Here is a 19,735-nt window from a genome sequence, read left to right on the forward strand (position 1 = left end):
GATCAAGAATTTTATTTTTAGAGAAATCTCCCATTGTGAGTTATTAGGTTTGGTCATCAAGTCATAAAGTTCAGAGAGTCAATGTCAAAGCTTGAAGACCCATTTTGGGCATGTAATACATTGTTAAAGAAAATTTATTAGCCCTCCAAGAGCTTGTCACAAGCTGCTCTTCCTGTCAGCCTAAGGATGCTTCTAGAATGAGAATTCAGATCACCTACAACACAAGTCAACCTATTTTGATGCACAAATCACTATAAATAAGTAGCCCAGCCTTCATTTATGAACACAAAATTCAGTCAAGTAAATCTGCAATAAGAAGTGCAAAGATCACTAGGAAAGGAGCCTCATAACCAATGAAGAGAAGGAAAGGAAGAGAGAATATATTGTTGTTTCTTACCGATATATTTTAGGGCTATTACCTTCACAAGTGAGAAGAAGCGAAGAACTATCTACTAAAAAAAAAGGTTGAAAGTCTTGTCATTGTCTAAGAAGTCGAATCAATGAAGAAGATAAAAAAGATTACAAGTTGAATTGTAATAAGTGGCCATAACATTGAAGTGAAGAACATAAAGTTTCGAAAGGTTGATCAACCACACATGCTAATGTTTTTGTAATAGGGTTGAGAACTGTAGATTTGATCCAGGGAACCAAAATGTGAATGATAGCCAAGTTATTGAAGGAAGAACCTTGATCATCATTTACTCAAAAGGAAGTTGAATCTAGAAGGTTTGTGACTTTGTATTGGAGAGGTAATTATGTCAAGGGTCTATTTTATGGTCTTGGTATTCATCAATTGAAGTATCTATAAGAAGAAGAATTCATTTTGGTTTTCCTCTCAAGTTGGGGAGGTTTTGGCCTTGGCTGATCACCTACCTTCTGTGTCTCTTGTCTCTTTATTGTTTATACTTTGGTAGCTATTTGATGAAGAAGAACACTATAATAATCTAACTGAAGAGAATATCCCAATATAAAGAATAAGTACAAAGCATTCACAAGAAATTTTCATAAAAGAGAACTATCATAATCCTAATGCCCTAGATTTATCAATAGTTACCATGTAACAAATCTATGAGCTACCACTTAGGATTCAGATTAGTTGGAAAAATTTCTTATGTGTCGTCTAGCTTTTAGATATTAGGGAATATTTTCTAGTGAGCCTCATGGAAGAAATGAAAGGTTGGGTTTGGTGGTGGATTGGTACTTTTATTTAGAGGTGTTCCCTTAGCCATCAACAACTACTTTCATGAGCCATTGTAGGTGGAACTCCACTCTGGATGCCATGAGATTGGGGGTCCTAGTCAAACCACTAATTACAAAAGCTAGAACACTTCAAATATAGATGCAAATATGATTTTATATCAGCCAGTAGAAATTCACTAGAAAAATCTTGCGAGGAATCACAAGAAATTTTGCAAAAATCTAGATTTTGTGCTAATCTCAATCCCTAAAATGAAACATAGAAATAAAAAGATTGCAACTAGTACCTGAGATATTTGTCAATGTCATTAGTTTCGTTTTCGTGTCACTATAGTCTAAAATAAGGTTGGAAGGTGCCTAAATTTTTTACTTCTCGCCTCTCACCCTTCCAACGTACTCGGATGCGGGGAGACATAGGTATGAATCGAAGGGCATGCACTCCCAATCTCCAAGGTAACATGATTGGATTATCTTCCCAATGGAGAAAGTTGAATCAACACATGAATGTAGCAGGCATGAGGGTGTAACAATATATGGCATCAATATCATAGCCATGTATTGGTACTACATAGATCTCATAAATTAGTTTTTACCTCGACCTATTATTCCATTTTCCTAAAAGCATATGAAAACCTACTTCCTTTCAATCGATAGACCACAAAGTAGATCATGTATGGAAACTTATTCTCATGTTCGAAGTTGTTCCCATTGTGTTGACATAGGACTGACAAATGAAAAATGACTGAAATGGTTGGCTACACGATGCTTGCTGCAAACATCATAAGGAATCCATGGCCAACATGTGTTGGGTTCTTCGGGTAGAAATTGATTTATACCCAAAACCTAAAAGAAATTAGCAAAGCCTATATATATATATATATATATATATATATATATATATATATATGAATTTTTGTATTTTCCAACTTATACAAGAAAAATAAAATATTTGTGATTTAAACTTTAAACTTTTAAAGATTTAAACATGCACATCATTAAACATTCACATTGAAATTTCAAATTTCTAGTTTTCTATCAAGTGAGAATTGGAGTTTGCAAATTTTCCCTAGCAGTGATAATAAGGGCATAATATGGTCCTAATTCCCAATAGGTTCAATAGTTATACTTTCTACTATTTCCCGACCTTTCTTTACTGAAAGCATTCAAGTTTCAACCAATGTTGCAAAAATTGTGCACAAAAATAACACTAATAGTCATTAAAATATAGGCATAAAATTGCCCACCAATAAGAAATTGATGAAAATACCATTGTGCAACAATGGTTTTTTTCTTTTTCTTTTTAATTTTCTTTTATTATTGATTCTGGTAACTTGATTGAACTAAAAATTAAAACATAAACAGATCAATTCCCTCACTACTAAAAAACATGTTGAATTGATACCAACTTGCCCATAATATCTACCAATTCAATTGAATGAGTTCATAACAGCGAACTTCAGTTACATTGGATTATGGACCTAACTCAATATATTAAGATGCTTCTTGAATAGAAATGATTCTCTACTAGCTCTAGAGTCAACACCAGGAATAAGGACCAAGTGAGAGACTTGTGCAATCACCAAGATATGCCTCGTCACTAGAGACTTGTGCGAATCACCAAAACCTGTGCTGCCACACACCCAAACGCGAGGTTCAACACACCCATTGCAACGAAAGAACCCATCATGCAAGGGAGTACCGAGTTCTGATGAGAAGAACCTGGTTCTTAAGGGTTCGTTTGGGACATCCCCGCTCCAACACCCAGTTCTTTGGGACGAGAACCCGAGACAGGTTCAAGAACCCCACCTTGGGTTCATGAATCCTTGCAACATAGATTAAAATTAATAAAAAGTAGAAAAAATTAAAAGTTGACTCTTTAGACAAAATCTTTATTTAGTCTCAAACTAATGTTTTAAAATATATTGTACCTATACTATGCTTTCTATGCTCTATTAGCTTTCATATTTTTTAATATGATATATCTAAACAACAACCCTTATCTCGATTACAGATTCTCATTACATACTTACATGGTTATTTGGGCCCACCTCTCCGTCTCCATTCATTGAGATTCATTATTGGAATTTCTTATCGTTTAAACTATTTCTTATAGCTGGAAGTTTACCTCTAAAATATGTAATTGTCTTCACACCGTCTATTGGGAGCTTGAGGCATGGAAATCAATTCAACCTACCAGGCTACACTGACCCACAAATAATACCTGTCCAAAGAAATAAATGCACACTCAAATAGTTAATGCATTGTAATTTAGGTGAAAAAATAGTTATCGTATTGCATAGAGTAGTTGGCTTTAACACTCGTGGTAAGTCAATTTATTTATAATTATTAGAATTTTATAGGAATGATTTGTGTTGATTTAGGGTAATGTTAGATTTAAAAATAAAATTATAATTATTAATATTAGAGAAATAATTATTAATAATTAATTTAAAAATTGTATTTAAATAATTTTATATTTTAAAATTAATAAAACTTTTCAATTTAAAAGAGTCACAGTATATGAATATCATTTTTATAATATAAATTTTGATTTCTTTTTAATTTTTCTAAATAAAAAATAATGTTGATCATAATTAAAAAGAAAAATAAACATATTTATTTGGTTTGTGTTTTTCTTAATTAAATACATTATAAAATATCAATAATCTCACTTTCATTGTGTTTACTGGATTTTTTATTGACATTACAACAAAGAAGATGTGGTAAGAGTATTTCACTATCACTCTCAACCATAAATAAACAACATAGTCTAACTAATAGATGAAATGACCATTTTTTGAGATATCAGTATATATATGTTGAGATTTTATGTTGATGTATACACTAGGCATATGTATGTTATATATACAAGTATATATACCAACTAGAGAAAAATGTATATCCATACCATCATGTATGTAGTCATATATTAGAGCCTTTAAAGACCCACTTTCAATGATTCTAGCCACACTATCCACCAAAATACATGACCACTAAACAAACTTCACTAGACAATGACCTATTATATTAGGCCGCATTAAATTGAGCACATGTATAAACTAATATATTGTTATAAATTGATGTATTGACATATTGATATCGATGTGTTGTCAGTATATATATATTCAAATAAATTCTTCTATGAATTCATCCAAAGATTAAACCATGGATGTCCAATATTTACTATTATTTCGGCCTCTCTCCTACCTAATTTGTTGGCCAGAAGAGAAGCATACAAACTAATTAAAAATTGTCAGAATTCAGTAAGAACCCAAAAATATAAATACCATAATGTCCAAAAGACCCCTAAGATAAAGACAACCCACATAAATCAAGGCGTAGGAGGATTAACTAGATGGTTACCCAGTGAATTTGGATTCCTGGGTTCCCCATGGACATGGAATTCTAAATGAGCCAATCTCCCATCCATGTGTTCAATTATCTTAAATAGTCTCCTCTGGCCCACCAAAGTGAAGCCAAACAATCCTACATATTTCATTGATTGTGCTACAAATCATTCATGAAACTTATGACTTAATTACGATCATCATGATAGTTTTTCCCCAGTTGTTCCAGGAGAAGGGTGACATGCCACAACTGGTACTTCAAGGTGCCAAAAGGTGAAGGAAGAACTACATGACCAAGAGAAGGGTCAGATTATGGGCCACCTCCTCCTCTAACTCTGCTTCCATTCCTCCTTCTCCCTCCATCTCCATAGCTTCCCACAGTGTGCTCAACTCTCTGCCCTCTTGGTCCTATCCCTTTCCGCACTCTATCACATTGCTTGTACATTTTCAAACCAACCCCATCCTATTGATACCAACACCTTACCTCTAGTGTTACACGAAGATCCGACAATACCTCCAAACCCCAGTACCCGACAGTAAAGTTTTGGAAAATCCAATTCCATACCTCTCTTAAGAAAGGCAACCCCCAACAAGAGTTATTACCTTTCTTTGTTGAATTTCTTTCACAGGATGGCAATGTCCTCTTCCCCCCAATGACTTCATCACCAACCAAATTAATAAAACAACCCCTAGAATAGAAGTGTTGATCCAGAAGCTATGAATACAAACTAGATGAGGGGGTCTACAACCATCAACACTAGGATGGGGAGTCTCACTCGCAGGATAATTTCATAAGCATAAATACATTTGGAAAAGAACATTGGGCTCCCTACGCATACTACCACGTCAAACCCTATAGCCGCCCTCAAATGGAGGGCCTTGAAGCCAAACCAAACTCCCATGTAACCAAATCAAACCTCAAGGATGAAGCATATGCTTTTGGCCCTCAATTGCAACCGCAATTGACCTTTTTGTCTCCAAAGACCAAGCTTCCCTCAAGAGAAAATGGGAGTGCAAGATGAAAACATAGCTAAATGACTCCACCCCCTCACTAAAGAAAATAACTGCACTATGAAGGCCAAAGGAAAAACCAAGGAAGCTTACCAGATTGATTGATACAGAACACCAACTTAGAAATGCCCCACCAGTTGTCGAATTTAGAGTGTGTTTTCCTCTCTCTAAAATTTTCTTATGGAAACATGAGCCCCATCTATTATCCTTATTAAGGTCCCAAACTTGGTACGACTGGTCTTCAACTATACCATAGGGAAATCCCCGCTTTCATACAAAACCCTTTATTACCGAGTACCATAATCTAAGGAGCATGCACAAGTTGGTGACCTACACAAACTCTTCACATCTTTTGCCACCATCACAACCATCCATACCCAAGCTTGCAAACACCAAGTTTAGTCTCATTGTCTCAGATATAATCCTACCACCCAAGATCTTGAAATTTCCATGTGTTATGTGTCTAGTCAATTTAACGTCTTAAATTGCTCTACATAAATTATCAATCCGGGTATCGTAAACTGATGAAGTGTGGTGCACTATATGTGCTTAGTTAACCTTTCTCTTACTTCATTGTTTTATAGTTTATGTTGTTTTTGGGGTTTTGTTCTTGTTGGTTTTCTAAAGTGTTTAATGCAACTAGTTCAATCGAAATAAAATGCAATAATCAAATAATGAGAGAATGACTATGAGACCCAGTATCCTTGCTGCTTCAGCAAAAGGACAAGATGATTCTATCACGTCATTAGTTCATTAAAAGGCTATGTGCATCACTAATCTACAATCAACTTGAAATCAACTTATGTACAATAATATACATGTTAAAAAGAAAATAAAATGCAGTAATTCAAACTGTACATTCATATACATGAAAATCAGAAAAATAAATACAAGAAATTAAAGTGACAACTATACAAGGCAGGGGCCCCCTACCACCTATGAAATCAAATGCTTAAAGGAAAATAAAGACATCAAATAAAGGACTAATGACATCGGCCCAGTATCTCTGCTGCTGATTTAAAATGAAAATGAAATGTGAAATCTAAGTGACACTACATAAAGGAGACAAATCACACTACTATAACCTTTTCTTAACCTTTTTGCCTTTCAGCTAGATTTATCATGTGATAACAGTTATGAACAAGTCAGCAATGTGAGTCTTAAACAAACTAAACCAAGCTGTATTAAGTGATATTTTGGCTCCAATAAAGTTATTTGATTATGGAAAAAGAACCATCAATAGATGAACAACTTGATATCTAAGAGCAGAAAGTAAAGTGCAAATTAAAGAAATGATACTAATGAAAATCAAACTACAGAAAAATAAAGGTCAGCAACATATACAAGATGATCACACATGCCACTAGTCATGAAATAAAAGTAAAATTAAACACACTTGCATGAATTAAAATTGCATGAAAGAAAAATCTAATCTACCTTACATCCTACAAAGCAATATTTACAAAATGAAATCTACTCTACTTACATCCTAATATGCTCCATGACATCTACTTCACATCTCCTTCCATGTTGAGAACATCAAAGCTTTATTCAATTTCTTCAAAAGTACAAAGTACAAAAGCTTTCAAAAGCCATGGGACTAACAAGCTAAAAGGACTAAGAAAAGACTAAAGGAAAAAACTAGCAAATGAAGGAGAGAGATCTCCTATTTATACAAAAAGATGAGAGCCATCTCATTAATGAGAGTCCATGAATCTCTCCCTCTACCTCTAGAGTCCTAATCAAAATAGGAACTGATAAGACACATGTCTTTTTAGAGTTACAATACAATTAGGAGATGTGACACATATCCTCATGATCCCATGATTCTTTCCAACCAAATTCGAATTTGGCCTTAGAGTGCCACATAAGGGTCTTCTAGAAGCCTCCTTTCAACCTACACATGTCAACAATCTCAACCCATTTGTTAGGTATAAGCATATTCACATTATTTTCTAATGTTTAACCACAAATTCACTTAAAAGGCTTAGAAATAATAAAGATTGGAAAAACATAAAGGTGGCCCAATGATAATGAAAGTGGGATGAATGTGGTGACATAGTAGTGAAATGGAGGTGAAATGGAGGTGATATAATGGACATAATAGTGAGAGTATAATGCAAATGAATGACATTTTCAAGACTCAACATACCCCCCAACTGAAGCTATTGCATGTCCTCATGCAATATATATTACATTAACTCTTTTGATCCTTGAGCTTTGGCTTAACTTTGCATGATATCATTTGATAACTTCATATTTCTGCAAAGTGTTTCACTTGAATTGCAACATGGTTGGTTCTTGTGTTACAACCATTTTTTTGTTGCCTTCTATTTTGATCTTTGAACTTTGCATAATGATATTTTGATTATTGTTGCAAAGTATATCTTTATTGGATTGCATGACGGTTGGTTCTTGTGTGACAACCATGATTTTGTTTGTATCCAATTTATCCTTTAAGCACTTTTTCAAAAGCCATTTTATGCTCATAATAGCAATGTAATAATTAATATATGTTGGAAGTATGTGAGCTCTTGAATATGATATGGAAATGGAAAGATATGAATATGAATGTATTCCCCCCCCCAACTGATGGTATTGGCAATTTTATGAAATGAGGAAGAGAAATGTTTTTCCAACAATTATCATTCTAGCTTTTTATGGAATTCTATGGTTAAAAGTTAGAAAATGTCGTACCTTCACTTACCCTTTGGAATGGATGAGTTGTATGTGTGGTGGCTGAAAACTTCTGATCATATTCTTCTTCAAGTGGCTGAACAAGAGGAGTCATGGATAGAGAGATAGGATGACTTTTTATTGCTTCTACTAAAACTTGCTGAATCTCCTCCAAAATACTGAAAATAATAGTCTTCATGTCTTCAAAACTCATTGGCACAATTCCTACTATGTGAAAAGATGTTCTGATGTCGAACATAGTAGGAAATTGTTGGCTTAGTGGCCATTAATGGATGCCACTAGTCAACACGAGAACTCTCACCATTGATGACAATGATAGTCAAGATGCCCAAACACATCTTGCTAGGTACGAATGAATTTGCTGATGTCGAGTCACCTAGAAGATCTAACGAACAAGGGACATTAATGTATTCCCATTTTTTGTCAGCATGAGGACTTGCCATTAAGGCATGTAAGCCTCAAGGTGTTTTTACAAAGAACTTAGACTCAAAGGACTATGGACTCAATAATTTGCATTGAAGCAGGGCTTATTTGCGGAATGAAAATGACAAGGAATGGAAAATGAAAATGGAAAATGGCAATGGAGAATAGAAATGGCAATGGCAATAAGCATGTGAATGAGCCTCTTGCTTTTATTTGTGGGTTATGAATGGACAAAAAGAGATGGAAAGTGTATGTGAATGTAAATGGAAAATATGGAGTGGAATGAGGTGAATGGTTTATTATGAAGTATGGATGTGATGGATGGATGTGATGGAGACAATAATATCTGAAAGTTTTTCAAGTGTTTGGATCTGATTTTACATCAGCATATTTCCTCTTTGTTGCTGATCATCCTCTTATGAAACAAATTGGTCTCTTAGAGAGATACCATTCTCTTGTAGTCATTTGTCCTTCCTCCTGGAACCTGTAAAAAAACTAATACTTCTTCTGCAATGGAATGTAAGATTATCAAAGGAGAGAGGTGATCAATCTCTCTAGTTATGATATTTACACACAAAACTAAGAATTTGTATTAATGAAACAAGTTCTTCAAAGGAAAAATCAAAAGAATTTATACCTGCTTTGGAATTAGTGCCTCAAGTTGATGTTGCTCCTTTTGAGCAATTTATTTCATTATTTTCCATTTCAAACTCTAGTGATATATTTCTCATTGTATAGATCTTGTTGAGATCTTTCCAATGGTACTTAAATCATCAAAATCTGATTTTGTATGAGAAAGATAGGCTGATTTGAACAATGAGGTTTTTCTGGCTATGGAATTGGACTTTAGCTGCGGAATGTGCACAGTTCTGTAGCTAAAAATCTTGAATAAAAAGTTAGCCATTCATCTTTCATTATCAGTCCAAAATTAATCAATACCTTCAGAAAAGTGAGAAAATAACTTGTTCATTTCATTGATTCAATTTTTTTTTTTTTTTTTGACATGCAGCGACTCAGTGTGGCGACTTTGTGATAACACACAATTTGACTTCCCTTTGACCGGGGTCTTTTTCATCAAATTTGGTCGAATGAATAGGACACCATCCATGTACCAACATTCCCCCAGCTACCCATGTGACTTGTTTTGCCTGATGACACCTGCAACCTAGAGTTTAACAAAACAGCTGCGGAATTCTGGGATTGGTTGTGGAAACGCTGTGTGAGCTGCGGAAACGCTGTATTGGCTACGAAAAGTGCAGAGTGTAGAAAGTACTGTGAAATGGAGTGGCTGTGTGCATGGAAGAGGAAAAAAAATGTGGAGGAGTGAAGAAATCCCTTTATTTCTAAATGGTTATGAATAAATGCGAGCCCCTGATCCAAAAGACTCTCTCTCATCCACGAAAGATTAACTGCAACAAAATCCATACCATAATGTCATATCCATAAAAAAATAAATGATAAAAGAATGGCCGCCTCTCTCTGATCATTTAAAAAAAAGGACCAAACAACAGACGCCCTAAATCTCAGTAAAATCAAGAGGTAATTGGCTCACCGACAACAACCCATGACTACCACATTCAGCAGGGAAGACACACTATTTTCTTCTTCTCTCTTTTGTAACTGGAAACGTCTATGGCATGTGTCTGGACTGGCCCTCAAGTAAATAAATCCATCGGGAACAAGCCCAGGTAAAACAGAAACAACTGGATCAAACCATGAACCATAGATGCTAAGCTCCATCCCATTTATCCACTTTGCCTCATGAACAGCTCGCACAAACACCATCTGATCACTAAAAACACTTCTTTCCATGAGTCGTAACGGCTTTAAGCTACCTGCAGACTCTCGCTCTTGCATCAACATAATTTTACATAATCTACAACTCCCGTGCATTTAAATTCTTGAAATCATTTACAGTGCCGTGTTCAATTCAAACTGTTTGTTAAACAGGTGTTGGATGAATGTTTTAAAACAAGAGATGTGTAATTTGATTGATGTCCAGCACATATTTGACTCCTAATTTGATTTATCTTCTTCATGCACGCTGCATTAAATTACTGTTGTTCATTTAATTAAAACTCTGTTTTTTTTTTCACGCGGCACTCAAAAATACACTCCCAAGAACCGCAGATTTCTCCCAGACCGCTACAAATTTCCTCAAACGGTTTCTGGGTTATATAATTGACCCACCTGGAAAAAAAACCCATGTTTTATTTTCTTCAAATTCGCTACCATTTGGGAAAATCGAGTGTGTAACGTTTGACGTTTTTCTGCTATTTACGTTTTTTCTCTGAGTTAATTTTTTTTTTTGTTCTGCACTTTATGAATTTGTTGCATTTGGCTCTAAAAATGTTTGAATCAGAGGTAGGACGATTTGCCAGCGGTAGTATGCACCATGTTAAAACACATAATTTGGTTTTAGCCTCAGGTATTCAAATGAAATCCGTGAAGTGAAATACTCTGTAAAATAGATTTCAAAGAAAGATTGTTTTCAGGTACAGTCAACAGCAAATATGGGGAATGAGCGAATCAAGAATCCAAAGAAGTTTGTGAAGCTTACAATGGAGATCATGAACTCAGCATTTTCTCTAAGTGTTGGTGACTGCAGCATGCCTTAAGCTTCTATTTTCAATCTATTTGCACAGTTTATGTAGGCCTCCATAGGTTTCAGATTTTGCTATGATTGAGAAATTTCCTATGTTGACTTTCCAAAAACGTTCCAAAACCAAAGGCTTCCTATATAAATAAGATGCACAGTTCAAATGAATGCAAATCAAATGCTTACAAAGGGATGAGAATGCACTGAAACGAAATCATGAAGAGGCCAAAACATCAAATCAATATGCAGATTTTTCTTGTTGAAGCCACAATGAAAAGCTAGGAATGGAGATAGCCATAGATTGTTTTTTCCTCTGAAATTGTGAATTTTTGTATTGCTTAGTCATTCCTGCATTTTCATTTTATTGCACTAACATCTTGACTGTAAGTTTGAAAAACAGAGTGGTATCAGCTGCGGAAACCGGTATCACAGCAACCACTTAGCTAAATAGAGATAGTTAGGCAATCTTAATGGAAATGATCATGGGGAAATAACTTTTATTGATGAAATGGATGGCATGGAGTGAAAAATGAAATGAAATGAAGTTTATTTTTTCTCTTCTCTTTTTTTTTCTTGAATCAATTGAAGTGATGAAGTTTATTTTGTCTCCTATTTTTTCTTAACAATTCTTTTTCTGATCCTCCAGATCACACAAAGTGCAAGAGGAGAGCATACTCAAGAATTATTATTTTTCTTTTTTTTTTTTACTTAACAATCCTTTTTCTGATCCTCTAGATCACACAAAGTGCAGGAGGAGAGCATACTAAGAAGTGTTAATTTTTTTAAGATGTAAGAAATAAGGTCTCCTAATTACACTTCCCCGGCAACGGCGCCAAAATGTCTAGTCAATTTAACGTCTTAAATTGCTCTACATAAATTATCAATCCGGGTATCGTAAACTGATGAAGTGTGGTGCACTATATGTGCTTAGTTAACCTTTCTCTTACTTCGTTGTTTTATAGTTTATGTTGTTTTTGGGGTTTTGTTCTTGTTGGTTTTCTAAAGTGTTTAATGCAACTAGTTCAATCAAAATAAAATGCAATAATCAAATAATGAGAGAATGACTATGAGACCCAGTATCCTTGCTGCTTCAGCAAAAGGACAAGATGATTCTATCACGTCATTAGTTCATTAAAAGGCTATGTGCATCACTAATCTACAATCAACTTGAAAGCAATTTATGTACAATAATATACATGTTAAAAAGAAAATAAAATGCAGTAATTCAAACTGTACATTAATATACATGAAAATCAGAAAAAGAAATACAAGAAATTAAAGTGACAACTATACAAGGCAGGGGCCCCCTACCACCTATGAAATCAAATGCTTAAAGGAAAATAAAGACATCAAATAAAGGACTAATGACATTGGCCCAGTATCTCTGCTGCTGATTTAAAATGAAAATGAAATGTGAAATCTAAGTGACACTACATAAAGGAGAAAAATCACACTACTTTAATCTTTTCTTAACCTTTTTGCCTTTCAGCTAGATTTATCATGTGATAACAGTTATGAACAAGTCAGCAATGTGAGTCTTAAAGCAAACTAAACCAAGCTGTATTAAGTGATATTTTGGCTCCAATAAAGTTATTTGATTATGGAAAAAGAACCATCAATAGATGAACAACTTGATATCTAAGAGCAGAAAGTAAAGTGCAAATTAAAGAAATGATACTAATGAAAATCAAACTACAGAAAAATAAAGGTCAGCAACATAGACAAGATGATCACACATGCCACTAGTCATGAAATCAAAGTAAAATTAAACACACTTGCATGAATTGAAATTGCATGAAAGAAAAATCTAATCTACCTTACATCCTACAAAGCAATATTTACAAAATGAAATCTACTCTACTTACATCCTAATATGCTCCATGACATCTACTTCACATCTCCTTCCATGTTGAGAACATCAAAGCTTTATTCAATTTCTTCAAAAGTACAAAGTACAAAAGCTTTCAAAAGCCATGGGACTAACAAGCTAAAAGGACTAAGAAAAGACTAAAGGAAAAGACTAGCAAATGAAGGAGAGAGATCTCCTATTTATACAAAAATATGAGAGCCATCTCATTAATGAGAGTCCATGAATCTCTCCCTCTACCTCTAGAGTCCTAATCAAAATAGGAACTGATAAGACACATGTTTTTTTAGAGTTACAATACAATTAGGAGATGTGACACATATCCTCATGATCCCATGATTCTTTCCAACCAAATTCGAATTTGGCCTTAGAGTGCCACATAAGGGTCTTCTAGAAGCCTCCTTTCAACCTACACATGTCAACAATCTCAACCCATTTGTTAGGTATAAGCATATGCACATTATTTTCTAATGTTTAACCACAAATTCACTTAAAAGGCTTAGAAATAATAAAGATTGGAAAAACATAAAGGTGGCCCAATGATAATGAAAGTGGGATGAATGTGGTGACATAGTAGTGAAATGGAGGTGATATAATGGACATAATAATGAGAGTATAATGCAAATGAATGACATTTTCAAGACTCAACATTATGTTATGCATGTTGCCCATACACCACATGTACCCTAGTTCAAATAATGGGAGGGGAATGAGCCCCTCCTGCATCCCCCATATGACCTTGATCATCCACCTCCATTGGGGAATTGGTGTCACTCTCTAGGATACTACTCAACTACTCGGTTCAAATATTGAAATTTTGGGGTAGCCAATTCTCAGTGAGCTCTAGGCTAGAATCTTGGCTTCCCTAATTTGAAAACAAATATGCAACTTTGTTCCCCATTCATTTTGAATGCGTTGTGATGACACAAGGAAAGGCGAGCACTAGGTTTTGAATTCTATTCACCAAAACATCAAGGTGTCAACTCTTATTGACCTTTTGAACAAGAGATCCAATGATTATTTTTTGAATCACATTCACAACCAATTATGAATCTCCATTAGCCTGTTACCTGGTATATGTTGCTTCATGAGCCAACAATAGACCTATTTCAAGAGCTTTTAATTCTGCCATGTTATTACTAGTATACCCATAGTATCCAACATAAAACCTAGAAGGATGGTTGCGATCATCACGAAATATTCCCCCATATCTAGCAGGCCCATGATTTTCTTTAGAGGCCCCATCAAAATTAAGCTTGATAAATACTTATGGAGGAAAGGTAAATGTTGTTGTAGACAAGCCAATACCACTAAGTCGTTGAGAGTCATACAATGGCACCATAGTTTGCAAGATTTCTAAGTCTCATAAAATTTGTGCTTCCTTGCCTTCCACATTCCAATCGTCTTCTGCCTACTTCTTAGTCAGTATCATTTCTTTCATATTAAGCTTCGTGTATTTCCATATGGAATCCTTTTTGTTATTTAGATTCTTGAATATGATTCTATTATTTTATTTCCATATGTTCCACAAAAGGAAACCCAAAACCAAACCATGGGCCCTAAGCACAATTATATTTTTGGAAAGAGAGGGGTGTGAAGATTCAATTGTTTCTGTTATCACTCAGGTTGTTCCCTGTCTCTTGAAGGGAATACGACCGAGGTAACCACTAACCAATCTTTTAGCTATAGATTCTAGCTAATCTGCAACCAGAGAGGGCTCTCTCTTTGTAATTTAGCTTTGTTTTGGAGTATTTTAGGATAGTTATAATGCACAGAGTTTGGTTTTTAGTTTGTTGGTTGGTGATATCAAATAGGACTAGGGTGCAAATCAAAAACAATTTACACTATTGGGCAATGGAGTCAATGATGGTGTACTGCCAAAAGTGTTTCTTGGGTAAATGGTAATGCTACAGAGCAAGATGGGCGGTCTTGGAACAATTTTCAAATATGGAAATTGATAGAATGAAGTCAGGGAATGAAAGGAAATCAAGAATATTTCATTATGCTGGTAGAGGGAAAGTGCATGAATATTATCAAGGAGCAATAAATAATTCCTAGGTAATATTCAAAGTGAAAGAATCAGTGCAAATATGAGCAACCATGAATTCATATTTATGACTAATTCTGATGAAAACATAATTAATAACAGAGATTGAACTCAGGGTGCATTTAAACAAATCCTGAGCTATTCTTCTTCTCTGTTACCAGGATTATGAGACATATATGAAATTTGCAAACATAGAAAACATATAACACAGTTTAGAACAACTTATTGATCCATAGAATGACACAGGAATTCTGTAGCAGGTCCCAGAACATCAAATCCACATCCAGACGGTCAGCAATAGTGAACTTCAATAGCTTTTGTATTAAAATAGTCTCCGAATTTACAACTCAGTCCAAAGAGAAAATCACCAACCCCAAATACATATTATGGGGAGGTATTGATATAAACAGGGAGATACAAATATCATGAAGATAAGTTCTAAAGTCATAACTTCCTTTACCAACTCTTAAGAAGAAGTAAATGAGGGAAATAAATGCTGCAGTAAATATGAATGTGCTAGCTGTCCAATTTGTCAGAGGTATTTTGACTTTCTGGGCTGAGTGAGTCAGCTGGTTGTTGTACATTCATTCTGAGTTTGCTGCCTTGATCTTGCTATGTTTCTGTATTGTTGTCCTGGCCTCATCATCAGTGTTTAGCTTCTATTAACGAGCTATAGTCACCGTTCAATTTCTGCTTTTTGTTGTTTCTACCCTTTGACAGGTGTACCGTGCCTCTGTATCTGCTGACTTGTAGCTGATCAAAAGGAAAATAAACAAAATTACCTGAGCAATATCTCCAGCATTCCTTTCCACCAATCTTCTATAGGCAACTGATGCCTTTGTATCTTTATCAGTGTTTCATCAGCTTCAGTGTATCTATAAAAGTTGGGCTGGACTTCGAAAAGGTGGTTTATCTCATGTTCAATGTAGAACATATTTTCTAGTTTGTCATAGAGACTTTGTCCAGATGGAGGCCCTGTTTCTTTTGGGGTGCTTGAGGATGTTGTAATTTGATTGGAGGCATAGTTATTTACCCTGTGGGCATATTGCTCATGTGATAGTAATCTTCCAGCACTGGTTAATAAACTGGGTAGCCCTATGCTCTGTAATGCTGCAAACTTTATTTTGAAGTCATTTATTTCTGCCTGCATTTCTTGGCATTTTCTTTCTAGAGTTTGCACAAAATTCCTTACGGTCAGCACCGTTTTCACTAGTAAGATGGTATCTATCGTGTTCCTGATACCTATTGTTGCAAACTACTCTTTGGTATGAGTTTTCAGAAATTGAATCATTCTATTGGCTTGCTCAGGCATATTTCCCAATGATGCTCTAGCCTTTTGATTTTCAAATTGAGCTAAGCCTATCAATTCCATTTGCTCATGTATAGTTTCAATTGATTGCCATTGGTCAGTAATGGATTGGCCAATTTTGGCCCACAAAATTTTCTTGACTTCAGTTAGAGTCTTATCAAGAGTAAGCTCCTTCTCCAGCTCCTTTATCCTTTTCTCCAGGGTTTTTACTTCCCTCATCTTCTCAGCTACATCCATCTTTGATTTGTCATATATTACCTCAATTTTGGCCAACTTTTCTTTGGCCTGTTTTAATTCTACCATTTGTACTTCCAGAGCCTTTATTTCTTTCATCATCTCCTCCATGCCCAGGATGGCCTCTTGCTCTGCTGCTGCTGTAGTTGTTGCTGAAAATGTTGTTGAAGTTCAGGTACCTGCTATTGGTGTTAGACAGTAGGGGGGACTATTGCGGTGATCGTAGGAGGAGCAACCATAAGACTCTGAGTTGTTTGAACTGGCTGAGAGGCCAAATCTCCCTGTCTTCCTTTCAGTGATGCCTCCAATGCGCTCTTTGTTTCTATCAGTCTTTTATGCATCCTCATGAGCAAGATTACTACATCCTCCTCTTCTTTTTGTTGTGCTACCTCTGTAGTTTGAGGATGTATTGTAGCTGGCAGCCTGAGTTGTCTTCTGAGGGCTGCTATGTCTTCTTCTTTATTTTTGATCAAGGCCTGAATGCCCTTAGGATCCTTGGGATCATGTCCCAACTCTATAATAATTTCCTCCAAGGATTTTATTCTATTATCCTTAGCCATTGAGGAGACCTTCTCTAATTCTAGTTGGGCAGAAGTATTGTGCAATGAATTTTGCAATCTATGAGCCAATAATGTTTTGTCTGCCAAGGTAGAATATACCATTTCACCGGTTTGTTTGTGTAATTCAATCTGGTCCATTGGATGGATGTCTTTGGAGAGAACTTCCTGATTGGTTCTGATATAGTCAGCAGGTGATTGTGGTTGCTGCGTTGTAGGTTTGACATGATTGAGGGTCATTTTCCCTTCCTGGATATCATAGGCTGCCATTAGCCTTTGTTGATTAGTGGGAGCCATTCTCAGCAACTGGTTGTAGAGTTGGAACCTTACTGGCTCATTTCTAGCCTTGATATCATGAATGCCTTCTTGATGTCAGAGCCCTGTCTACTCTGTTGCTTGGTGGATGTAACCTCCACACCGTGTTGTGTCTCTTTCTCTGCCTGAAAGCAGCTAGCTGATGTTTCCATACTTGGCGGAAGCTGCTGTCCATCTGGCCCCTCTGGTAATTCTTCTTCTGAATAAGGACTTAATATTTGTCTATTTTCACCTTGTTGATCTATAGATGCCCTTGTGGGTGTCTCTTCCTGCCTATCCCTTTTCTTGGCCCTTTCCTCATTAAGAGGACTCTGTAACACCAGGATTTCAGTCACCTTTGCTTGTGTTGAATGGTCTTTCCCTTGACTTTGTTCATCTGTTGAAACTGGCTGGTCTGCCATTGCCTCTTGCTGCTCGAAATGTTGTACTTCTTTTCCTTTAGATGTGTCTGATGCTGGAGCACTTTCTTGGTCAGGCTGTTGTGAAGTTGTGGCAGATGATGTGCCCACTCCAAGGTATCGAGGCAATGTGCAGAACACCAGTCCAAAAGATTCCAGGTCAACTGATTTTTCAAGGTCTTTGATTGCTTTTTCTGTTATCTCTTCTTCAGTAAGCTCTTTCACTAGTGTGCCCTCTACCCATTCTTGTTGATTGGCATATTGTTCAATTTCAAGGATTCTGTGGTGCACATACCCTGTGAGCTTGTTTTTAGCTCTTCTAAAGCTTATGAAATGTTCAGGGTCATATGGTGACCAATGGAAACTTAGTTTGAGCTTAAGTTTCTCTCTCAGAATAGTGTCAGCATCCTTCCATGCTTCTTCCCTTTTATTAAAGATGAAGGGGCCCAATTGATGTCTTATTTTAAGCTGTGCTTTTTTCCTAGCACCATAGAAGTGAGTTAAATCTCCACTATTGAATTTCCGATAGTACTCCAAAGCAAAGAGTCTCATGGGGACATATTTTCGAAATCTGTAGGGGATAATTCATAGCCATATGTCCTTATTACAGTGTGGTTTTGGTAGTTGTACCAGTCACCAATGTTGTATCCCTTTGAGAGATGTAGGATTCTCTACATTTCAGCAGTGAGGCTGGGAGGAGGATCTGTTGACAATAAGCAAGTAGCTGGATAGATAAAAAGGACAATGAACTCACAGTATGTGTATGGGGAGAAATTAACATGACGGAACACTGAGGACCAAAATATTACAGACCTTTTCTCCCCCCTAGCATCCAATTTTTTAAGGAAGACCGAGAAACTATCAGACTGATAGTACAACAACAAATGATATATATATATATGAAGTGTATTTGAACACTCTTTCTCTCTCCAAATTCATGAACTTCTCATGAATTTTGTTGGCTATGTACGTATCATAGTCATACTTGACAGCAGGGGGCTGTCCTGGGGTAAATATGGACATCAAAGCAAATGTAGTTTCATCCACAATCTCACTTGTTCTCAATCCCAGGATATAATAAATCATGTCTATGAGCATTTTTCCAGCCTCATTAAACCAGGCATGGTGATAGGGAATTTTGTATTTGGAGTGGCATTCTGGAGGCATAAACATCTTGGCAATTCGGTCAATTTCTATAGACGACAAATTTGAGGCTTGATCCAGCAATTGTTTCATGGAAAGGGGGACCAAAGGCGGAGTTCGCTTGAATTGCAGCATCTCATTTATAGGCTGAGGGGTAATGTAAAAGAGGACATTTCTGGAAGGGTCCATCACTGCCCTTTGAGAAGGCTCATAATTAGCACAACATTGATGGATGAGGTCAGGGAAGACATTAACTGAGGGCAGGTAATATATAGGCATATTAGACTCCCATATTTCAAATAGGTCAGCTTTGCTTCTGAAGTTATTCCTTATTTCACAGAAAGCCTGAAGGTGAGGCTTGTCTCCCTCCATATCCTCGATCTGAAAGTCTCTGTCAGCAAGAGGTAGCCACTCTAACTCTTTATGAGGTGCATTTAATGGTGCAATATTTAGGGCTACTGGAGCCTCCATGATTTACTGTGATTGTAGTCGGATTTGAGTCTATGTATCAACAGGAAACAAAGTCCTGACAGTGGGTTTTTTGACAGGAATGCTGCAATTTGAGCTTATATGGAAATGGCCTCTCTGGGC

Source organism: Pinus tabuliformis, chromosome 9 (genome assembly GCF_031772625.1).
Source record: "Pinus tabuliformis cultivar Carrire ecotype Pingquan chromosome 9, CPIR1, whole genome shotgun sequence".
NCBI classification, from domain to species: domain Eukaryota; kingdom Viridiplantae; phylum Streptophyta; class Pinopsida; order Pinales; family Pinaceae; genus Pinus; species Pinus tabuliformis.